Here is a 24,005-nt window from a genome sequence, read left to right on the forward strand (position 1 = left end):
CCAAATGCAACTAAAGTTACATAATAAACTATCCTACAATTACAAAGAAAGCCTATAAACTATTATTCTCCTTAATTTTATAACTATTATGCTGTATCAATTTCTATCAAAACAAATAGAAACAGAGCCAATTTATTGCACCAATGTTTGTGTGCTCTCCCCATTGTCCAGATCAGGTAGGTCAGGACTAACAGAGAACTTGATCCATTTCTTTCTCTCCACAAATTTGAGACAAGGCTGCATCACAAGACCAATCACCATAGCAATGACACTTATAACAAACACTTTTAGAGAAGAGAAAGCCAATACAAAACCAATCAATATTGTAGGTGGGATACACAGAAAAATTGCTCCAACTTTACCCCCCGGTACCTTATAAGGCCTTGATGCATTTGGTTTTTTAATCTTCAACAAAATGAATGCAATAAACTCAAGAATTATTCCAAAAGAGTACAAGAAATTTTCAGCTGCCACAATTTCATCAAAACTAAGCCATGAAAGTAAAATCACACCGGAGGCCGAAAAAAGTATCCCTATAATAGGCGTACCGTAGCGCGACCTTTTGGTAAAGAACTCAGGCAACATTCCCCTCTCAGCCATCCCTAGAAGCTGAAATGAGTCGGCGCTCATTTCAGCAACAAACAATCCCATATTCGACACCGCAGCTGCAGCATTAAGCCACCATCTCAACCAAGCTCCACCAATGATCATAGCAATATCTGAAAAGTACCCGTCACTCCAAGCCGCGCGGTCCACTGGAACCGCGCCGGTGCCAACAAAAAGAGGAAACAGATACCCACTAACAACCAAAATCAAAGCATAAAACAAACCTTTAGGAAGTGTTTTCCTTGGATTTTCAACTTCACCAACAAGAGTACTTATAGAATCCCAATAGTTAAGATTCCAAAAAAGAGTATTCAAATACAAACTCCAATCAATATCTTTTAAATCCACTTCAACCCATCTTGATGGTTCCAACTTAGGAATTGAAATAAATCCCATAACAACAAAAGGAAGTAACGAAAAAATCCCTAAACAAACAGCTACAAAACCAACAATAGTTAAACCTCTATAATTCAAAATAGTTAGAAATATAGTCAGACCTAATGTTGCCAAAACTCTAGGCCAGCCACTTTCTAAAGCTGGAATAGTTGACTTAAGATAATCAAGAAACAAAACTGGATACAAAGCATTGTCTATGACACCACTAATCCATTTCATCCAACCTTGTTGGAAACCCCAATAAGGTCCTAAAGCTGATGAAACCCAAACAACATAACCACTGTTTTCAGGGAACATTGTTCCCATTTCAGCAGTGATCAAGGCTTCAGGGATACTCCATATAAATGGGAAAACTATGAATCCAAGAAGGGTTAAGAGAGGACCAGCTGCTTTTACTGCATCCTCTGAACCAAATGGTCCTCCAGACACTTCATAGAAGATGATGAAGATGAGAGGTAGAATTGAAATTTTCTTGATTTGGTTTGTTGGTGTGGTACTGGTAGGTAATTCTGTGACTGCCATAGTTGGAAGATAGATCCCTTGTTGGATTAGATGCTTGGCTTTTATAGGCTATGTTCCACAATAGTTTTTTTTTTTTTTTTTTTTTAAAAAATTTTACTTTTTTATAAGTAATTTAGTATAGCAGAGACACACTCTTTAATTTCATTTCATTCATTTTTAGATAAACTAAAATCAAATAAAAGAGAGACACCCTCTTTGACTCCATTTTGCACCGTCAAGGCGATAGCTTATAATGGATACGGACAGGTCATAACATGGTATGGACAGATATTTGCGGTACGGTTTTGTTAGGTGGCATTTACCATGGGAAGGTCTAATCCTTTCCCACCATGGGAAAGGTTATTTTTTACCTCCATGTGGCACTCAGACAAGTTACTTTTATTTTGTTTGTTTTTTCTATGATTCAAAAAGTTAATATTTAATAGTATTAACACTAGTAATGCACCTCCCCTATCACGCATTTTTTTTGTTGATATCTAACTTTTTTTTTTAATTTGACAAACTTTTTTTTTATGGTAAGGGATTAATTTACGAGTTTTTTTATTGTTAAAATAATTTTTATTTTATAAAATCTTATTTTAATATTATTTTATTTCAGTTTTTTATACTTAATAAAAGTTAAACATAAAAAAAAGTAAACGTAACTCTTCCATTTGTCACCAGAAATTAAACTTTTCTATAAAAAAAAAAAAATTAATGTGAATCTTTTAAAAAAAACTGAACGTAACAATAGTACAACACAAACTATATATCTTTTTTTTAAGGAAAACATATTTACAGTATTTATTTATTCCGGATTTTAAAATCCGGAAACATCTGCAAAATTTTAACAATGAAATCCGGAAAACGAAATCCGGACCATGAGTAAAATTGAAAAAATAAAGCGCGCGAGGAAAGGTATAGGGTGGGAAAAGTAATCCATAAAATAAAATATCATTAAACCTTATCATGTGGGGTCAAATTTTTTGTGAAATCTTTAAAACAAAAAGTCATCAATGGGTTGCAAGTGGACAATCTCAACCATTCAATATTTTTATTAATATATCAAGGGTTCAAATTCACCTTTCCCATGGTGGGAAAGGATTAACCTTTCCCATGGTAAATGCCACCGTTTTGTTAAAGCTAAAAGTTATCCAAACTATAAGATAAGCTAAATATGCAATTTGGTTCAGTTATGTGTTTTTTTTTTTTTTTAAACTAAACCAAACCGTCCAATACGATTTGGATTGAATTATATTTTTGCGAGACAACATGTAATTTAAAACATTTTTTTTTGACAAAATGTAATTTAAAACATTTGTCAAGAACAATTTTAAAGTCATATTTTTATCAACAATTTTTTTTTCCTTCTTATCAACAGTCATATTTAAAGTTAAAAAGTAAACTATAAATAACCATCAAAGTATATCGCATCATGAAGATCTCGTGTTCCGACTCGTGTTTGTCTTCTTGTCAAGGGCGTTCAATGTCCTACAAATTGTGTTAGCTAGTTGTCCATCGCATCACGTAGATCTCGCTCATGTATTTTTGAATTGCTCTGTTGTTGTCCAAGTTTGGCGAATGACAGACCTTTTCGGGAGCTATCCAACACGCCTTGTCTTCTACTACTTCGGCAACTGATACTATTTTTCTGCTGTTGGAAACTTTGTCCGTTGAATTTAATCAAGGATTGGCATCAACGCTTTGAAGTATTTGGAAGCACTGGAATCTTCGATTTTGGGATGATGTTACAGAGGTTAGCACCACGGTTGTTGAGCGAGCTGCGCATTTGGTCGTTGATTGACAGCTTGCTAATGTTCCCACTGTAGTTGATCTTATTCCCCAGCAACAACCGCAACAACTCGTTGGAGGAGGAAATCCGGCCGTAGTTGGCACTTCGGCAGCTGTGACATCTTCTAGTTGGCAGCACCCTATGCCGGGTAGGTATAAGTGTAATATTGATGCTGCGTTTTCCCCTCATCTTAATCGTACGAGCGTGGGTATCTGTGTCCGGGATTCATAAGGTACTTTTGTCTTGGTTAAGGTTATTAGTTACCCATGTTCTTATTCTGTTGACGTTGGTGAAGCATTGGGTCTTCATTCCGCATTGAAGTGGCTGAGTGATATGCAATTTGATAACTTCGATTTTGAGATGGATTTCAAACTTACTTGTGATGCCTACTCGAGACGATTTTTCTGAATTTTGATGTATTATCTCATCATGTCGATCTCTTTTCAGTTCTTTCTTTACCAACTCTAGGGTGGAGTTTGTTAGGAGACAAGCAAACGGAATCGCTCATGTTCTTGCAAGAGATGTCACGTTACTAACTAGTCCCGTTGTTTATTTTAACATACCCGATTGTATTGAACCTCTTATTATTAATGAAATTCTATAAGCGTATTTCCTAAAAAAAAAAAAAACAAAGTGTGTGTGTATATATAATAAATATATCACAAACATCTACACGTATAATTTTAATCAAATTTCTAACTAATTTTATAATAAATATTTTTTTAATTTTCACGCATTATCGCAATAAAAAAAGCGGACAGATAAACTCGAAGTGTTTATCTAGTTTTGACTAAAGTAATATTATTTCGTAGCGGTTCATCACTCACGAGTTTACACTTTACCTTTAATTTACATCCCTACTAGTACAAGATAAGTTTATATATTTAAACTCTTAAAAAGAAACGTGTGTGTGATTAAAGTAATTTTTTTTTGTTCAAAAAAAAGTAATTTTTTTTAAAGTGATTAAAGTAATATTATGTCGTGGCGGTTCATCAATCATGAGTTCAGTACATCCGAATATCAAGATATAATTTTCATAAAATTTACATATAATTTACTGATTGAAGAATTTTGAATTTAAATCCATGTCAGAAGCAAGCAAGAGGATAACCACCCGTCGCAACTTCTATTGTCTTTAGTCCTCAATTTTATTGGGTCTTTTTTTTTTTTTTTTTATCAAGTGTAGTCCTCAAATATGAGGTGCTCCACTCACACTAAAAAATAATTACATACTACTTTTTATTTTAAGCACTCTTCAAAAAAAAATTAATATTTAAGCATAATTTGCCAAAGGAAAGTCTTTTTGTTTGAAAAACTTTAAAGTTATGTTGTTGTTATTATATGATGTACGATTAAAACGTGACAGAATCAAAAGAAATCAAAAGTGTCATGCCAAATGGAGGGAAAAAATATAAAAAGTACTTACAACAACCGCAATTCATTCCAAATAAAAACGGTAAGAGTAGTGATATTTGAACAACCATTGATACAATTTTTGTGACAACTTCTTTTTTCTCTATTTTCATTGGTCAAAAACAATGGAGAGAGAAAAAGGAAGAGAGAGAATAAGAGAATAATGTGAGTATGAGAGAGAAAGTTGTCACAAAGTGGTCGTACAAATATCATTTCTCAAACTGTAATGCCATTATTGTATTTGTATGTATGAATGTCATTATTGTATTTGTATGTATGATCATATTAGAGTGTCAAAAGGAATGAAATGCATCATAGTTATATCAAGACCCATGTGGAGTGCGTATTCCAAATTTTAAAATCAAAAGTGTTCCATGTCATTTCATCATGTGTATGGAATTTTATTTTATTTTAGGGAAATGTTAATTACATTTTTAGGAAATTATTCAAGAAGTTATAATTTAAAATATTTTTAATATATTCGTAATTATATTTATAGTCGTTCATTTGATTGAATGTGATTTCCTACCATGCAATACTTTTTGAACCAAAAGTGTATATAATTTTTTTACATATGAATAGAAGGGCAAGCGAGCAACAAGCTGCGTCGCTATACCGTTTTATATGAAAAAATCAATCCTCGTAAACACTACATTCATGGACCTAAGAGACATAACATTGTTATGCATGACCCTTTGAACTCTATGTAGAAGGTCAACAATCTTTGGTGTTAGGAAGTAGAAAGTGTCAAAAGCAAATGATATAAAAGCACGTTGATTGTCAGAACACGATTTCTCATGTTTGACCACTTTGTTTGATGCAGCTTTTAGGGGCTGCCTGTCCAGCAAATGCTTCGACCAACCCGTAATCCCACAAGTAGTGAAACTCAATCAAGTCCACACATGCATGTTTTCCTCATGTCCATTTGTACACCATGACATATGCTTGTCTAAGCGTTGATGTTCTATCTAATAGATCAGTTAGGAAGTTCACATGCGCCTCCTTCTTCATTGATACTCCTGCCCACTTGAATACATCAAAAAGAACATCCTATTAAATTGTACTACCTCCGTTCCTTTTTAATTGTTTCTTTTTAACATTTTACACAAACCAAGATAATGAATAAAAGTTACTACTTTTGATACAATTGTTTTTACTTTTACTATAATGACCTTATTAATTTAATATTTTATTTTATGTGTTTCTCTCTCTATAATAAATATCTAAGGGTAATATTGGTAAAACAATATTTAATGTTGTATTGAACTTTGAAAGTGACAGTTAAATAGGAACAAATTTTTTCTCTAAAAGTGATAAAAAAAAAAGGAACGGCGGAAGTAATTTTCAAAATTATTTTATAATGAACAACATGACACTTCCCCATCATCTCTAACAATTTACTAACAACTAACATTTGTCTATTTGTCTATAAAATAAATTAACAAGATGAACATATTGATTAATAAAACCCTTACTTCTTTCTCTTTCTCTTTAAAGAAAACAAAAGAACTGTTGGAAAATGACTCAAAAATGATGCATCCTGGAATTGTCAAAATCGGCGCCCGAACACTGTGCAATCGGGGCCCGATTTTGAGCTAATTCTGAAGGCCTGTGATACTGTAAAAATCGGCGCCCGAATGGTATAAATCAAGGCCCAATTTGTTGCGCTGCAGAAGTTAAAAAAACGGTTTTTTCATGGGCCGGTTATGTTCCGTTTGGTTTTTTGAGGGATGCTTTCCACTATAAATATAAACCTTGTATCAGATGATTATGTGGTGTAGAAAAACAAGGTTTAGAAGCCAACAAACAAACTAGGATTTATAGAGAAATTCTCTTGGCAACAACACTAGGGATGGGATTGTTTTTGATTCACCTTGAACAAAGCACTATTAGGATTGAGTCTCTTGGTCACGGGAAGAGGCTGGGACTGAGGGTAGAGTTAGGTTTGAAGACTAATTCTTGTAACCTTCAAAATCTCTTTGTAAAGAAACTCATATCATTATAGTGGAACGGAGAGCTGCTCTCTCCCCTAAAGTAGGTCATCATTAGACCGAACTGGGTAAACAGATTCTTGTGTTCTTCTTCTTCTTCCTTTATCTCTTGCTGTTTATTTTTTGTTTGAATTATTTTTTTGCCATCCGCTTCAATTGATTGCTTGGTATTAATTTGCTCCACGCATCAGTTTTATTATTGGTGTGGTTTTCACAACGAATTCACAACAATTGGCGCCCACCGTGGGGCAAAGGTCAAATCAATAACCAGGTATCATGGGTTCGAAGTGGGATATTGAAAAGTTTACCGGTAGTAACGACTTCGGGTTGTGGAAGGTAAAGATGAGGGCAATTCTAATTCAACAAAAGTGTGTTGAAGCATTGAAGGGAGAAGCACAGATGCCTGCGCATCTGACACCTGTTGAGAAGACGGAGATGAATGATAAAGCGGTCAGTGCTATCATTCTGTGTCTTGGTGATAAGGTGTTGAGAGAAGTATCAAGGGAGACTACTGCTGTGTCTATGTGGAATAAACTTGATTCATTGTACATGACCAAGTCCTTGGCACATAGACAATGTCTGAAACAACAACTCTACTTTTACCGAATGGTGGAGTCAAAACCTATAATGGAGCAACTGACAGAGTTCAATAAGATTATTGATGATTTGGCGAACATAGATGTAAATCTGGAAGATGAGGATAAAGCCTTACACCTACTGTGTGCTTTACCTAGGTCCTTTGAGAATTTCAAGGATACTATGCTTTATGGCAAAGAGGGCACTATCACTTTGGAGGAAGTTCAAGCAGCTTTGAGAACCAAAGAGTTGACCAAGTTCAAAGAGTTGAAGGTTGATGATAGTGGAGAAGGCTTGAATGTCTCAAGGGGGAGAAGTGAAAACAGAGGAAAGGGGAAAGGCAAGAATTCCAGGTCAAAGTCTAGGCCAAAGGGTGGTGATAATAAAACAAAGTACAAATGTTTTCTTTGTCACAACTATGGTCACTTCAAGAAGGATTGTCCGGAGAGAAAGGGCAATGGAAGTGGTAATCCATCCGTTCAGATTGCAAGTGAAGAGGAAGGTTATGAGAGTGCTGGAGCACTAACTGTGACAAGTTGGGAACCTGAAAAGGGTTGGGTCTTGGACTCTGGGTGCTCTTATCACATCTGTCCGAGAAAGGAGTACTTTGAAACTTTGGAGCTGAAAGAAGGTGGAGTTGTTCGCCTTGGTAACAATAAGGCTTGCAAAATTCAAGGTATGGGTACTATCCGTCTCAAAATGTTTGATGACCGTGATTTCCTTTTGAAGGATGTGAGGTATATTCCTGAACTTAAGAGAAATTTAATATCTATAAGCATGTTTGATGGTCTAGGATATTGTACTAGAATTGAACGTGGTATGATGAGAATTTCTCATGGTGCATTAGTTATAGCTAAAGGGTCTAAAATACATGGTTTATATATTTTAGATGGTTCCACTGTTATAGGTCATGCATCGGTTGCTAGTGTAGACACTCTGAACATAACTAAACTGTGGCATTTGAGGTTAGGTCATGTCAGTGAGAGGGGTTTAGTTGAGCTAGCTAAACAAGGTTTGCTAGGGAATGAAAAATTGAACAAACTAGATTTCTGTGATAATTGCACATTAGGAAAACAACACAAGGTGAAGTTTGGGGTGGGTGTGCATAAATCTAGTAGGCCTTTTGAGTATGTTCATTCGGATCTTTGGGGTCCAGCATCAGTTAAAACTCATGGGGGAGGTTCATATTTCATGTCTATTATCGATGACTATTCTAGAAGGGTATGGGTTTACATTCTGAAGAATAAAAGTGACGCTTTTGAAAAATTTAAAGAATGGCATACACTTGTAGAAAATCAGATTGGAACTAAACTAAAAGTGTTGAGAACTGACAATGGCCTGGAGTTTGTTTCAGAGCAGTTTAATGAGTTTTGCAGGAAACGAGGTATAAAGAGGCATAGAACCGTGGCATACACACCTCAACAGAATGGTCTTGCTGAAAGAATGAACAGGACCTTGTTGGAGCGTGTGAGGTGTATGTTGTTGGAAGCTGGACTGTCCAAGAGTTTCTGGGGAGAAACTGTTAGTACTGCAGCATATTTGATTAACAGATGTCCATCAACAGGGATAAATCTTAAGACACCTATGGAGGTTTGGAGTGGGAGACCGGCAGACTACTCTAATTTGAAAATTTTTGGAGCTTTAGCATTTGCTCATGTGAGACAGGACAAACTTGATGCTAGAGCTGTGAAGTGTATTTTCATGGGTTATCCTGAAGGTGTGAAAGGTTACAGACTGTGGAAGATGGAACCTGGAGGATCAAAATTTATTATAAGCAGGGATGTTACTTTTGATGAGACTCGTATGGGGATGAAGTGCTAAGACCTGGATACAAGCTCAGAAATGGGGGTAGAGAAAATTTAGTTTGAGGTGGAGCCTACCACTGATGAAAGGGAAGGGGAGGATCAGACTCCAGTACCTGATGAGAGTGAAGGCCAAGAAACAATTGATCCTGACTATCAGCTAGCAAGAGATAGGATAAGGAGACAAATTAATCCACCTGTTAGATACGGTTATGCTGACCTCATTTGTTATGCTTTGAATGCAACTGAAGAATTGCAAGACTCGGAACCAAAGAACTTCAGGGAAGCATTAGAAAGCAACGAAAGCAAGGATTGGTTGAAGGCAATGAATGAGGAAATGCTTTCATTGGAAAAGAACCAGACTTGGAAACTTGTTTCATTACCTAAGAATCAAAGGGTAGTGGGAAGCAAGTGGGTGTTTAAGAAGAAAGAAGGTATACCAGGGGTCGAAGCACCAAGGTATAAGGCAAGACTTGTAGCAAAGGGTTTTACTCAGGTGGAAGGGATTGATTACAATGAAATCTTTTCACCGGTGGTAAAACATTGTTCTATAAGGGTACTTATGGCAATTGTTAACATGTATGATCTTGAGTTAGAACAAATGGATGTGAAGACCGCATTTCTACATGGAGAGTTGGAAGAAACTATCTATATGCAACAACCAGAAGGTTTCGTAGAAGATGATTCAAAAGTATGTCTGTTGAAGAAATCTTTGTATGGGTTGAAGCAAAGTCCAAGGCAGTGGTATCGTCGGTTTGATGAGTTCCTAGTAAAGGCTGGTTTTGTGAGAAGCAACTATGATAGTTGTGTTTACATGATGAGGAGAAATGAGAAAGTCATTCTCTACCTTCTCCTTTATGTAGATGATATTCTTATGGCAAGTTCTGACATGCAAAAGATTCAGAAGCTCAAGAAAAGATTGAATGATGAATTTGAGATGAAGGATCTTGGTAATGCAAAGAGGATACTTGGTATGGATATCATAAGGGACCGAAACAAAGGTGAGTTGTTCTTATCTCAGCAAGGTTACTTGAGGAAAGTGGTGGAGCGGTTCAGAATGAGAGATTCTAAGGTCGTTGGCACTCCTCTTGGTCATCAAACAAAGTTGTCAATAAAGCAGTGTCCTCAATCCGATGAAGAGAAAAGCAAGATGGAGGGTACTCCCTATGCAAGTGGGGTTGGAAGCATCATGTATGGTATGGTTTGTAGTAGACCGGACTTATCCTATGCAATAAGTGTGATAAGTCGGTTTATGGCAAATCCGGGTCAAGTGCACTGGCAAGCTTTGAAGTGGGTTCTGAGATATTTGAATGGGACTTTGAAAGGTGGTCTGAAGTATACAAGGTCACAACCAGGAAGGGATGCTTTGGAGGGATATGTGGATGCGGACTATGCAGGTAATGTAGACACTAGAAAATCTTTATCAGGTTTTGTGTTTACTTTGTTCGGTACAACAGTAACTTGGAAGGCAAATCAACAATCAGTTGTAGCTCTTTCAACAACTCAAGCAGAGTACATAGCCCTTGTTGAAGGGGTCAAGGAAGCCATATGGTTGAAAGGTATGATTGGAGAAATGGGGATTAGTCAAGAGTGTGTGAAGATACATTGTGATAGACAAAGTGCCATTCATTTGGCAAATCATCAGGTCTATCATGAAAGAACAAAGCACATTGACATTCGTTTGCACTTTGTTAGAGACATGATTGAGACAAAGGAGATCATGGTGGAGAAAGTGGCATCGGAAGAAAATCCAGCAGACATGTTCACCAAATCATTACCGAGATCAAGGTTCAAGCATTGCTTGGACTTGATTAACTTCATTGAAGCATAGATGAAGGTTGGAGAGAGCAGCAAGGTGATTGATGGTTAAATTGGCATCATCACCATTTTGGAGTCAAGGTGGAGAATTGTTGGAAAATGACTCAAAAATGATGCATCCTGGAAATGTCAAAATCGGCGCCCGAACACTGTGCAATCGGGGCCCGATTTTGAGCTAATTCTGAAGGCCTGTGATACTGTAAAAATCGGCGCCCGAATGGTATAAATCAAGGCCCGAATTGTTGCGCTGCAGAAGTTAAAAAAACGGTTTTTTCATGGGCCGGTTCTGTTCCGTTTGGTTTTTTGAGGGATGCTTTCCACTATAAATATAAACCTTGTATCAGATGATTATGTGGTGTAGAAAAACAAGGTTTAGAAGCCAACAAACAAACTAGGGTTTATAGAGAAATTCTCTTGGCAACAACACTAGGGTTGGGATTGTTTTTGATTCACCTTGAACAAAGCACTATTAGGATTGAGTCTCTTGGTCACGGGAAGAGGCTGGGACTGAGGGTAGAGTTAGGTTTGAAGACTAATTCTTGTAACCTTCAAAATCTCTTTGTAAAGAAACTCATATCATTATAGTGGAACGGAGAGCTGCTCTCTCCCCCAGAGTAGGCCATCATTAGACCGAACTGGGTAAACAGATTCTTGTGTTCTTCTTCTTCTTCCTTTATCTCTTGCTGTTTATTTTTTGTTTGAATTATTTTTTTTGCCATCCGCTTCAATTGATTGCTTGGTATTAATTTGCTCCACGCATCAGTTTTATTATTGGTGTGGTTTTCACAACGAATTCACAACAAGAACCTTACTTCTTTTTGAAGGAAAACCAAAAACACGTCTAAAACTATTTAATATTGAATCATGTTCTCCTTCGTATTTAATATTTAAACTTTAGATGGTAGCATTGACCCAAAACACGTCTACAACTTTTGCTTTCGTAAGGTCATGTTTCTTTCCTTTGTAAATAAAAAGCGATTCAGTATCGAAAGCAAGTTTAGGTGGGGTTATATATGTTGAACGTAGTCACGATAAGTACATTTTGGCTTGTGATTAGAATATAAAAAGATTCCTACCCCAATTTGCATAAAATGATATAAACAGCAAGACACATTTGATATAAACCGAAACTAATGCTTTGTTATATATGTTATACTTTGCAAAATCATGTGATAAACTTGCTTGGTTAAGGAATTGTTTTTCAAAAATAGCTAGACGTTGATGCCTATGAATTATGGTATTTTTCTATCAAAATCTTGTATCACCACGGAATCACAACCATACGGAATATTTTCTTTTTCTAAAACAAGATTTGATTGCGTTGCTTAATTATTATCCGAGAGAAATCAACAAAGAAATACCTCTGAGTAATTATTATTTTTTTGGTGGTAAATAATTATTTATTAAACCAATAGTGTAAACTTCCCTAAAAAAAACATAGTGTAAGTCTGGGAAAAAAACAACCAATAGAGTAAGTTGGCGCATCGATATCAATATTGTGTGTGACCTCTGTGCTTGCAGCTTGTCCTTACTTAACAAGGATCACTTCCTGTTAAGCACTCTCATTGGAGAAAAAAAAAAAGAGTATCTATTAAGTAACAGACAACTATATAAGACTTTCTTTCTCTTGAGCAACTAACGGGTCCCACGTTTAAAAGAAGTAATAAAATATGTTCATGTTGGTCCAACTTTTAAAGGAAGTAATATTTTATGATGTAATTTATAATATAATAAATAAATTACTTTTGTATAACTATGTAAAGTTAGGGGGATCTATTTAAATATTTTTCGTTGGAGTCTCCATTAATGTATTGTTATTGGAGTCGCTGAGTCATTAATAAGAACATTTATTAAAAAATTATAAATAAATGAAGTGTACGTGTGGGGTCCATTAAAGGAGTCCATATTAGTGGACTACCATTGTGGATGCTCTTAGGTGGTACCCTCCCCCAACTCAAATTAGTTTTCTTAGGTGAACATGCATATTTGAAAGCTAGTTGATAATGTGATTATCCGTGCTAAAAAGTGAACAACCTTATTTATTTGTTTTCGACTAAACACGACATGAGAGTTTTGTAAAAATAAATAGTAATAGTTTTTACACTCATTCAGAATGCTCCCGAACTCTGCGATGTCATGGTGACCTCTGAAAAATATACCACCACATTATTTAATCAAGTTCAAAGTCGACATTTTATAACCTTAAATCATGCACCCAAATGAAAGCATGATAAATTCCCAAGCCCTCTCCAACATCAACTAAACACAAAGGGGCAAGCCATTTGGGTTTTGAGTGTACAAAACTTCCATTTTCATCTTGGATACACATACTTATTCAAACCTTATTACAAGAGATGCAAAATTACGCATCTATGTTGCATTTGTACCTGCCTCGTGTCGGGCACACCCATTTTTGCACCCTATTCATGTTCACAAGTTGTTGTAAATAGTTGACCGAACTCGCACTACTGCCCATACTAGTATTGTGTTTTGGTCAAGTCATGTTTGCCAATTTCCAATATTCAAGCAAGTGATATGATCTTTCTACAATATGGTTGTTGTTCACCACAATAATTTGCCAAAGCATAGGGTTTCTGCTCTTCCTAATACTCCATAAAATCGTGGTAAACCGTTCGCCTTGAGTCTCATCAAAACATTGAATTAGAAAGAGAAAAAAATCGTATATCCCATCATATAGTGTTGTTGCAGCTCCATCTCCATTATATCTCAAAGATTAGCTTTGTGTTATACATGCATCGTAATGGATATTCAATTGCACCAAAGTGGGTCTTAGAAGAATGTCTCTAAAGTTTTGATGATGACAATGTATGAAAGAACAATTGGACATTCTAATGTGTGTTCAAGTGTGCAAGATGATAAAATTAAATTCTGGCCGTGAAATCAAGTAGTTGGTTCTAAAAGTCAAGCTCTGAACGCAAATGAATGCATTTGGTACTCAAGAGAAGCTCTGAAGACTATGACTATGATATGAAGGAAGGTCAACAAAATTCAAAGCCTTCATCAAAGGATGCATAAATCCTTGAATACTATGATGGATGCAGACTATGATGGAAGCACATTTTGATGGACACGTCATAGTCAACATTTTGAGGGACTCTAACTAGTTTTGTCTTCTTTTGAAGAAACATTGCTTTCAAGTTCTGACTATATTGTTTGTCTTCTTTTGACAACGCGTAGTAACAAATGGAATGCAACATATCATTATAAAAGAATCAAAGGAAATGTGTAGTACTATTGAACAAAATTATCCATTATTGGCAAAACTTCCAAGCCTGACTAAAGCTTCTCAAGCAAGATTAACGCACTGGAACTTCTTCAAACAACATATATATTCTCTTCTCCGATTTGAGGAGCATGAAAGTTTGAAGAACGTAAGAGACTTCACATGATTTAACTGTGCCAAAACTCTGACAAATTTTATAGCGCACAAACACTTAGAAAAATTCTTACAAACTTTCTGTTGGAACAAAATGTGTTTAACATTACCCTTTAGAGTTTTTATGATAACAAGGTATTAAGAATTGTCAATTGGATATGCTAATATTTGTTCAAGTGTAAAGGACCATAGACAAAAATTTGATATCTTCATAAGGTTCTGGAAGAACAAAAGAGAGCAATGAAATCAACAAGAAGGAAGCTTGAAGCATCTGAAGTCAAAAGTGCATCTGAAGTTATAGTGCTCCTGAAGTGAAGTGATGACGTCATCAGAAGCAAGTTCATCAGAAGCACCTCATCAGAAGCAATATCACCAAAAGCTGAAGTTCATCAGAAGATGAGACACTTAAACCTTCAAAGGATTTAATCTCGTCTAAACATTGCAGAAGACCAGAAGAGTGAAGCAACGACTATTTTGAAAGGATTTGAAGGCATTAGATGCTTGTTCTTTTAAGAGCGTTGACAAAGTACAATTGTACGAAGTGTACAACCACTACCTCCACTACTCTGTTTTTGTCTCTACTACAGGACAAGAAAAATAGCTATGCCTGCAAAGATGTTCCTTCAGACTTGGAATGGATTTGAAATTGATCATTCATAGGACAATAACAATATCAGGCAAAAGATCATTGGTGATTGATCAAAGCTTCAAACGACTCTATTTTGATGTGCTGGTAATTTCACAACGTATCTTTCACGCCTCTATATAAAGGAGTCAAGACTTAGAGAATGGCAGAGACTCAACATCAATTTACAAGTGCCAAAACTCTGTCAAAATTGTTCTGCATCAAAAGTTCACTTAGAATTTCTTAACAACTTTCATATCTTAGAAATTCTAGAGTCTTAAGAGTCAGTATCTGATTTGTATTATGAACACCACTGATTGTATATCAAGTGTTCAACCTCAAACATTTTTCTTTGTAATTCTGTTTGAATAGAAGTCTCTTGCAGTTGTATTTGAGCATATGAAGTCTCTTGATTGTGTTCAGGAGCATAGGAAATCTCTTGCAGTTGTGCTTGAGTAGTTTGAAGTGTAACACCCCGTTTTCCCAACATAAAATTTTCACATATAAATCAGAGTCATTCAACATAAACGGAATGCTACACTTCTTAAAAATCATAAATGGAATAAATAACAATTCATCCTTCATAAATTGGTCAACATAAATATTCAAAAACTTCGCAGTGGATTTTAATTCAACAATATAATTAGTCTCGGCACGAAGGCCTCATCAAAACATCTCGTAATAATTCAAAAACTAAATCATAGTCATGTAAAATCATAAGCAGTACGTAAGGAATAGAAAATAGCCACAAAAGTTCCCATCCTGTTACGTATCAGAGCACCTAAAGACACAGTGAGAGATAGCCACTCACGACAGCAATCAACAGCTACTTATTCTCGATCACCTGCAAGTTACTCATACAAAGAGCAACATTTCCAAGCAGAAAGGGTGAGATTCACAGACAATAATGTTAAGCATATAATTTAACAATTATATTTAACAACATAAACATCATCAACATATCATAACAATGGTCATGTAGCATCATTATCATCATCATATTCAACTTCATAATCAACATCAATATCAACTTCATAAATCAACTTAACAACTTGACTCGACAATGCAACTTAACTCGACTATGCAACTCTATCATTTTACTCATGCATGTGGTACCACTCTAGGGCATAAGCCCTCATCGCTTTTGAGCATAAATATACTCCTAGGGCATGAGCCCTCGTCGATATTGAGCAAAAGCTCCTAGGGCATGAGCCCTCGTCTTTATTGAGCAAAAGCTCCTAGGGCATGAGCCCTCGTCTTTAATGATGATGCATGGTAACGACAAACTACTTACAACTTTGAAGACATTGACGGCAACTGTGGTAACGACAACGACAGCGACTTCACATCATAATTTCATATTCATCAATCATAAACAACGTCATATAACATCGTGTTTAAACATCAACAATTCATCATATAACATCATATTCAAACATCAACAATACATCATATAAAATCGTATTTAAACATCAACAATTCATCATATAACATCGTATTTAAACATCAATAATTCATCATAAAACATCGTATTCAAACATCAACAATTCATCATATAACATCGTATTTAAAAACATAATAAATTATACACAACAAATTTTCATGTCAAACCAAGGCTACTGGAAAGATATCACAATTATCAACAACTTTCATGTTTATACCAAAGACCAATTCAAAACAAAAAACGTGTGAAACAGACGCAAAAAATTGAAACAGAGAATGCTGTCACCGTACAATTTCGCTAAGATCTCCTTGGAGTATTTTCATCATAACTCAAAAACTAGAAGTCATTTTCACGTCAAACCAAAGTCACTGGAAAACTGACAAAATTATCTAAAACTTTCATGTTTACACCAAAGGCCAACTCTGTACCTATCAATACCAGTTTTCATTTCAATTTCGAAAAAGTTGTGCAGAAAGTCCATAAAAATTCACTGTGACCTACGTGTAGTAATTTGACCATCATTCAAGTTCTATAAATCGTTTTGACGTCGGACCAATGACATTAGAAAGCTAACATCCATACCTGCAACTTTCATGTTTACACCTAAAACCAATTCCGCACCGATCAATACCGGTTTTCATGTCAAAATTCGGGGCAGAGATGAAAAAAAAATTAGAAAAATCAACTTATATTATTCAAACTTCACATTCATTCAAAATCATCACAATCAACAACAACCACTCAACATAATTCATACCCAATTCATAATATGACATTAACAACAACAATCGTCAATAACCACAAATCAACAACAACATAACATAAATCATCAATTATCACTCTTAACCCTAATTCTCCAATTCTCAAAAACTAAACCTACAACATGTTAAATGAAATTTTCAGAATCATAGACTCAAGATTATTGAATGATAGTCTCACTCTTACCTTAGATTGATTGATTGATTGTAAGGATTCTACAGACTTCTCTTCTCTGGTTCTTCTCTTCTCTAGGTTTCTCCTCTTTCTCTAGGTTTCTCCTCTTTATATAAACCTTAACCTATTTATTTTCTCTTAATTCCAATTCTGCCCTAAAGCCTCATTATTCTAAATAATTATATTTCTCCACTAAATATATACCTCCACTAAATATATTCTTCCACTAAATATATTTCTCTACTAAATATATAATTCCACTAAATATATTCTCCCACTAAATATATTCTTCCACTAATTATATTCTCCCACTAAATATATTCTTCCACTAATTATATTCTCCCACTAAATATATTCTAATAAATAATAAAATAAAGTCACTCAATAAAATATCAACATATCACATAATTAAATAAATCATATAATTGGACTCTATCTCAAGAAAAATAATTAAATAAGAATGAGGGCGTTACATGAAGTCTCTTGCTAGTTTTAGCAGTGAGCATTTGTAATCAGATATTACATTTTTAGTGAACTCTCCTTGGAAGTGCAAAGTGGACAGGACTACTTCCGGTTTTTGGAAGGAACCTGTATAATTGCTTTGTGTATTTCTTCTCTCTCTCTCTCTCTCTCTCTCTCTCTCTCTCTCTCTCTCTCTCTCTCTCTCTCTCTGTTTTATCCACTGCATTTAGTCCTGAACATCACTTCTGAAGTAGAACTCTATCTGCTTCTGATCAGTGTTTTCAGCTTAGGAGAAAACAAGAAAAAGCTAACACAATTCAACTCCACCTTCTTGTGTTTTTCTCACCTTCACTTTCATGTTAGAATTTCTTAAGTGTTAGGTAGTTTGTTGAGCTTTAAGTTAGTTTACCACTCTCTAAGTATAAGAGTGTAAAGACCAATCAAATTTATTCGTAAACTCGAATTATAGAATTACTCAAGGTGAAGCAAGGAAATCTTAGACTTGTATATCTAAATAAGTGTAATCTTGTGTGATTATAGTGAAAAATCTCTTGGAAGTGCAAGGGGAATAGACTAAACTCGGATTGTAGGTGAAAATGATAATTTCTTGTGTTGCTCTTGTAACATCCCGATTTTTAGGATATTATTATTTATTATTTATTTATTTGTTTGATGTGTTTATTTTATGGGATTAGTTGGTGTTTAGTAAAAATAGGGGGATTAAGGGTATTTTGGCAATTTGGAGAGTGAAGAGCGTTTTAGTAATTTACAGGTGAGGGTTAATTATTAAGGTGGGTAGTAACTTTGGAGAATTACTAAAATAGATGTAACTAGTGAAATAAGAGAATTAAATGAATTGGAGTAAATAATGTTATTTTACTAGAATGAATAATAATTGAGCTCAATACGTGTTAAGTTAACTAAGCCCGAATTTGGTGAGAGTATATAAGCCTAAGAGTAGTCATAACCCTAGTTTATAAAAATCATTTGTTAAGTTACACAATAGAGGCTAGAGGGAAGATATAGAAAGGAAGAGAAGAAAGAAGAGCTAAAGGGGAGAAAAGAAAGGAAGCTTAGGAGAATCAAGGTAGAGGGGAAGATTTGGAGCAAGGAAAGCTTAAGGTTTGGATTCTAAGGTATGAGTGTGAGATTTATTCTTCTTTAAGAATGAGTGTTCATATGGGTAGAATCTTGGTTGTTGTATTTGTTGTGTTTTCATGAATTATTGATGAATTAAGTGAATTTTCGTGTTCCATTTATTATGTTAGTTTTGGGTATGATGAAAGTTGTGTAATTATGTTGTTGTTGTGATAAAACTCATGTTAAGTTATATGGGATAAGTACTCTTGTGCTTTTAGCTTAATTATAAGAAATTCATGATATTGTTGATGAATAATGCTCAATTCATGACACATGTCTTTGATATGCTATTGGGTATGTGTTTATGTTTAAGTTCATGAAGCTATCATGTTATATGTGGTGTTTGGATTAAATTGTTGTGTTGTTGTGAATTTGGTGAGAAATGTGTGTTAAACTTAAAAGTTGTTGTTTGACGAATTAGAGTATATGATTGAATTGGTAAATTGTTGTTATGTTGAAAATGAATATGATTTGATGTGGTTGTTGTTAACTTGTTTTGGGTGTGGGATTAAGTTGATGAAAATGGGGTTTTATGAGTTAAGTTGTTTTAAGTGATTAATTGAATTAAGTGGAATTGAGTTCATTAGGTTAAAATTGAGGTGTATTTAATTGAGTATAAGTGGTTTAAGTGTTTGGCATGAATTTGATGTGATTTGGATCGAAAATGATATTGAAAAACGGTGTTGTGCGCGAAAGACAAAAAATTGCAAAATCCCTATCCTAGTGGTCGCGCACGACCATTGATCTTGGGACCACGCACTGTGCGTGTCCCTCGATATTGGGCAGCATGACCATGCGCCTGAGCAGCATGACCATGCGCCCGAGTAGCATGACCATGCGGCCTTTCTGTGTTGGGGAAACTCCAATTTTCCGACCTTTTAAGGTTCATAATGCATATAAATGAATTTCAAATGCCTAAACTTAATTAGTTGAAGTGTAATTGAGTGTATATGAATGATTAAACCTAGCTTAGCTCAGAAGTTGATTGATTTATGTGTAAATGCGAAAATGGACGAATTTTATGAAATATGAGAAATAAATGAACTTGGTAAGGTAATGACCTATGCTATGTTGACTTGTAATTGAGTATATGCTTGGGATAAGATGATGAATATTAGTTAGATTGATTAATGCTTTGTGAAGAATGTATTGATTAATTAAGCGTAAGTGGTGAATCGTTTAAGAAGTGAATTAACCAAATGAAGTAATGTTGTTTTATTGATGTGAATGATGAATGCTAGTAAGATAAACATGATGCTATGAGATGATAAAATGTTGATGTGTGGAGGTATTGATTGGATAATGCAATAATGAGTTTGGTGTGGTGATATATTACATAATGGTGTGAATTATATAATGATGAGTTTTTGGTGATGCGCATTATCGAGTCTATACTTGAAGTCCATGCATTCATAGTCTTGTAATCACAAATATGAGTAATCATGATGATGAGGGATCACTCGGATGAAATAATTTCGATATCCAAAATGGTACCACATGCATGTAAAGTCGTGTCTAGAACATTGCATGCATATGAACCTGTGTGAGAGTCATGTAATCGATTATGTGATTATATGTGAATATGTGTACATGACTAAGTGAATGTTTGGTGATATTTGTGCACTTATAATGATGGTGATGAATTGTGAATAATGTGAATTGATGGGTGAATAGGTAATGATGTAAATACTTGATATATCTTGGAATCATAGTTTGAGAATTTGATATGCCTATTTATATGAGAATATTGCTTGATGAATTGAATTGTGAATATATGCTAAGTGTTGCTTGAAACTAAGCTTATGTTCATGATTTCCTTTGTTGATTATTTCTCATTCTTTTGCCGGTTTCCGCTTACATAATTCGTTTAGGTGGTGTAGACGTGTGATTGTTGTAAGTACCCGAGGACTAGCTTGGCACTTCCACGCTTTTATTTCTTGCTTTTGGAGTCTAGTTATAGGCTTTGATTAGGTTGTGTCAGGATTTTTATTTGCTTTATGAATTCTATGACTTGAGAAACTATGATGTCTTATTATGATGTATTTTGAGATGTTAAGGCAATGAGTTTATGTTGTTTTATGTTATGAAGATGTTGCGACTTTTGATGACATTCCATGATTATTAATGAATTATAATTGTTGATGGTATAACATCTCGAACCTTTGTGATTATCTCTGATCATCTCTCTCTCTCTCTCTCTCTCTCTATCTATCTATCTATCTATCTATTGAAGATAATATTGCTTATTGCCTTAGTTTATGTTTTGATGATGTCTAAGATAGCTAGGTTTATTTGATGATGTTCTTTTGTGTTGATTAGCTTTAGCTTAGAAACTTGTTAAAGCACCCTAGCAAATCATGTCTCATAGTGTCATGTGAATCTTTGATGTCTCGTGTGTTGTCATTAATTTATTGATTTGATTCACGATTCATTGATTCATATCTAGAATTCCTTTTGTCCATTTTCCTTGTGTCACTCCTTTTGAATCGAGTTAAGCCTTGTCTCATTGTGTCTTGTATTCCCTTGATGTCTTGTGCGGTGTCTTGTTTTGCAAACTTCATTTTTGTGTGTTAGTATCCTTCATTTTTTTGTTTGAATCGACTCATTACAGTCTAAATCGATTCAATAAAGTTTCTGACTTCATGTGAATCGATTCACACTTAATTTGTATCGATTCATAAACCTCTCTGACTTTGGTTGAATCTATTCAAATTTTCATGATTAGCTACTCAGTGAATAGATTCAAAATAATTTTGAATCTATTCAATCACCTCTCTGACTTTGGTTGAATCTATTCAAATTAATTTGAATCGATTCAAATTCCTCTCTGACTCTGGTTGAATAGATTCAAATCTTGTCTGAATCTATTCAATCTTCATCCTGGGATTTTTGAATCTATTCAAATTATGTCTGAATGGATTCAATCTTCATCCTGGGATTTTTGAATCTATTCAAATCCTGTCTGAATCTATTCAATCTTCATAACTGTCTGAATCGATTCAGACATTAATTGAATCGATTCAAAATGTTATTTTTGGTCAAAATCTTGCTCTTGCCACCCTTTTCTATATATACTCACTATCTCATAACACCCAATTCATTGAATCATTTGCATCTATTCTCTCTAGGTCTCAAAAACTCATTACTCATACATTCTTCAATATTAAACACTTTTTCCTAGAATCACTTTGTCTTTGAGTGTGTAGATTCTCTAGGGTGCTAGTAGGGATTGTAAATTGGTTCTCTCAAGAAGATTGATTGGGCTTAATCAAGGCTCTAAAGTAAGTGAATAATCTCATTCCACCTTCAAAGGGTTGGGGGGTCTTTCAAACCGTTCTTGAAGTAGAAGGGGGTTCGTTTGCCGGACGTAGCATTGAAGACTCGAGTGAAGAATTTGAAGGAGTGCACGGGCAATTCAAGGATCCGAAGATTCAATGAGCACCAAATTCAAGGGGTACTTGAAGTTTGAGGGAGCTTTGTTTTACATAGGAGTTGAAGAATTATGGCTTTAATTTGAAGGAACTCTTGTAAACATTGTAATCAACTTTTCATACATAGTGGATGACCTTGGTGAGGCGTACTTCATCAAGAAGAGTAGACGTATCCCTTAGCGAGGACAAACAAAGGTGAACTACTTTAAATCTCGGTGTTCTCTCTCTCTCTCTCTCTCTCTCTCTCTCTCTCTCTCTCTCTCTCTCTCTCTTACTTTCATTATAGCGCTTGAGTATTTGAATAATTGATTAGTGAATTGCTAGCTTTGATCTAAGTAGTGTTTTCTCAATAGATCAATCTAAATCCATTTGATTTAGGTTAAAACAATTTCTCTTGGATCAATTAATTGCAATACCAATTCAATTATTCAAATTCATGTGTTTTGTATTTTCAATTGATAATTAGGTTTATTGTCATATAGGTTTGGTTTGAAATTGTATATCATTTTGTATCTTGTTTAAGGATTGTTAATAATTGATTGTGTCAAAAGATTTGTATCGTGAATCTCTCAATTCTAAGATAAAATCTTATTCCACATATTTTTGATATTTGTTAATTCATTTTTTGTGATTGTTCAAGCAACTTTCAAATAGTCAATTTCAATAAAACCGTTTTTATCAAATCTCCATAAAAGTTTTTCAAAAGCGCTATTCACCCCCCTCTAGCTTGGTAACTATCTAGCCATATAGACCAACAAGTGGTATCAGAGTTTGGTCTCTTCTTTCGGCTAACTACTGGAAGAGTTTATCCATATGGCTAACAAGGAGCCCACGGGGGCATATAATAGAGCACCTATTTTCGATGGAGAAAATTACAACTATTGGAAAGAATGCATGAGCGTTCACATCCAATCGGTGGATATGGATGTGTGGGACGCCGTGGCCAACGAGCGGTTTCAACCGCAAGTTGCTGCCAATGGTGTAGCACAAGATAAGCCTAAAGCTGATTAGAGCGATGATGACAAAAAGAAAGTCCAATAAGATTTGAAGGCACAAATTATTCTCATTCCTCTCTTGGGGTTAATGAGTATCATTCCGTGTCTCATTGTAAGACTTCTAAAGATATGTGGGATGCATTGGAAATCCTTCACGAAGGAACCGATGACGTTAAACAATCAAAAATTAATACCCTTGTGCAACAATATGAGGTTTTTCGTATGGAAAATGGTGAAACCATCTCCTCCATGTAAATGAGATTTACTCATATTGTAAACAAGTTGCATAACCTTGGTAAAACAATTTCAAACCAAGATTGCACTAATAAAATTTTGAGATGTATGACAAAGGAATGGCAGCCCAAAGTTACCGCTATCAAGGAAGCACAAAATCTCAATGTTCTTAGTATGATCACACTCTTTGGAAAATTAAAGGAACATGAGCATGAGATCAATCGCTTCAAGTCAAGTGAGTATGACTCTAAGAAGAAGGAAAGGAAGTCCATTGCCTTCAACACCACCTCGTCCGTTTCTACCTCTTCGGTTCAAAATGATGATGAATTCGTTGACGATGCCATCGATGAAGAGGAAATGAGCTTGTTTGTTAGGCGGTACAACCGCTACATCAAAAGAAATGGGTTAAAGCACAATAACAAGAATCTAGTAAACTTTAGGAAGGCCTC

The 24,005-nt window shown here is 35.0% G+C and overlaps 1 pseudogene across 1 annotated transcript; it reads right to left on the minus strand.

Annotated features, from left to right (window-relative positions):
- LOC146937576 (putative polyamine transporter At1g31830 pseudogene) lies at positions 1–1,577 on the minus strand (annotated as a pseudogene). Its single transcript, XR_015030980.1, has one exon. The product of XR_015030980.1 is annotated as a putative polyamine transporter At1g31830 pseudogene (transcript).
- Between the last annotated feature and the right edge of the window lie 22,428 nt (positions 1,578–24,005).

The sequence above is a fragment of the Medicago sativa genome, chromosome 3 (assembly GCF_051527215.1).
Source record: "Medicago sativa cultivar Bolivia chromosome 3, Bolivia_mono, whole genome shotgun sequence".
Lineage (NCBI taxonomy): Eukaryota > Viridiplantae > Streptophyta > Magnoliopsida > Fabales > Fabaceae > Medicago > Medicago sativa.